The following is a 2,403-nucleotide window of genomic DNA, read 5'->3' on the forward strand; positions in this document are numbered from 1 at the left end:
GTCTGGTTTTTGTATTCTCGTTAAATTGAATTTTCTTTTGTGATATTTTGTTGTATCAGGTCATAGCCGATGCACTCGCCTCCAGAAAAGTTACAGAGCGATTGCAAAAAGATGTCCTCGAAAAGCTAATGAAAATCTCATCGCGTTTATTAGGTGGTGGGTTGGTCTCAGTACAAGAAAATGGTACTTGCGTTGATTTGATTTTGCAGATACTATCTGATACACTAGAGATATCACAGAAACGAGAAAGGGATCCAGCCACATTTCACCATCACATACGAGGTGATATTCCAGATATTTGAGGCTGTTGGTAATTGTGATTCTCCTCGAGTCGAAGCTAGTGCAAAGCGTGGGCTTGATACTATATTAATGACCACCCCACCAGTTGACATTATAATATACATGGTATCTCTCTCTCTATCGTCCAAATATTTGTTTTGAACAGTTTTTAAAGGGGTTTCTGAATCATAATAATATATTTTTCAGGACGTGGAGAAACTGAGAAGGTTTTTTTCGTGGGGAACCTCCACAGCCTTGAAGAGTGACCTTAAAAATGGATCTAAGCCCAGTGAGTCTCATAAAAAACAAGGACAAGAAGAGACTACGGTAGCAAAGTTTCTACGCTGGCTGATTGTTTCAGTGATTCTTGGAAAGCTTTATTCTGAAGATAACCATTTGGACCCAAAGACAGAAACTTCTCCAACAATATTGTTTGAATTCTTGAAGAAAAGGAATCGTACATCTCCAAAAGATTGTGTGTACGAACTATGACATGGTTCTTCTTCCCTCAGTTGTGTTTGCACTTTCTCTTATGCTCCTTGGCAATGGCCTTGGGACTTCAGGTATGCTGCTTGTTCTTAGGTGTTAAGCTGCATATTTCTCCAATTCTAAAGCTTCATTCTCTCTCTTATTCTGTAGGTACTGAGTCTGAAGGTGATGATTACAAGCTCATCAGATCTTTATGCTCTAGAATGAGTAGTCCTCCAGAGGCTACTCCGGATTGGAGATGGTATACCCTTCATTCCACTACTTTTTATTGTTTCATCACACTTAAACTCTAACTTGAGAGTCCTTCTCCGTAGGTCGTATTATCCATCCTCAGAGCTGTAAACGGGGCGAGTCCACGTCCATTAGCCCGTATTCATTTGTCCATTTATTGTTTGTGGACAGAGAGTGACCATATCCATTAGAACCATGTCCATTAAGAACCATATCCACTAAAATCCATATTTTTATGGGCTGCCGTAGAGTCCATAATGGACCATATATGAAAACTTTAGATTTTAATTTATAAACCTACAATTATATATATAAGTTCATAAAATTAAAATTGATCCATAAATTCATAAATACAATAATACATTAGTTGATTTTGCGGTTTTAGCAGAAAAATTCGATTTTACGATTTTGGCGAGAAAACCCAATTTTACGGTTATGGCGGGAAAACTTTATTTTGCGGTTCCCGCGGAAAACTCCGATTTTGTGGTTTTGCTGGAAAAATCTGATTTTGCGGTTTTGGCGGGAAAACCCGATTTTACGGTTTTGGCGGAAAACCCAATTTTATGGTCTTGGTGGCAAAACTCAATTTCGCGGTTTTGGCGGGATAACCCAATTTCGCGGTTTTGGTGGAAAAACCCCGATTTTACGATTTTCACGTGAAAATCGATTTTGCGGTTTTGGCGGAAAAACCCAATTTTGCGGTTTTGGCGAGAAATCCCGATTTTGCGATTTAGACGAAAATCGATTTTACAGTTTTGGTGGGAAAACTCGATTTTGCGTTTTTGACGGGAAAACTCAATTTTACGATTTTGACGAGAAAATCGATTTTTTGCAGTCTTTGCAGGAAAATCGATTTTGCGATTTTAGCGGGAATATGCGATTTTGCGGTTATGTCGGAAAAATTCGATTTTCCGGTTATGACATGAAAACTCAATTTTTATTTTGACAAAAAATTCAATTTTTGAAATCCTAGTTTTGGAGTCTATTGGACAGTCCATGTCTTTAATGTCCAAAACCATAAAAACCATTTTTTAAATGGTCATCCGAATTTTGTCTATCTATAACCCACGGAAAATATGGAGTTGTCCATATTTAGCCCATTTTAATATGGACGTGGACAACCAATGGACGACCCGGCCATTTGGCACCTAATCGTCGTAGCCAGGCAAGATGGATATATGTACTACATGCGTGCAACACCTTTTGATGATATTCTCTGATATGCTTGGAGAAACACCACGGGAATATCAACTTCGTGAAAGCTTTGACATGTCCAGTGTATTTGAATGGGAAAGAGGTTTAGTTGAGACTTGATCCATGCAACTGTTGCAGCCGAATCAATCAATATGGAGACCTGTATTATGTAAACATTCCAGCCCATAATTACCCACATTTATATACTGA

This window comes from Raphanus sativus, unplaced genomic scaffold, assembly GCF_000801105.2.
Source record: "Raphanus sativus cultivar WK10039 unplaced genomic scaffold, ASM80110v3 Scaffold4715, whole genome shotgun sequence".
Lineage (NCBI taxonomy): Eukaryota > Viridiplantae > Streptophyta > Magnoliopsida > Brassicales > Brassicaceae > Raphanus > Raphanus sativus.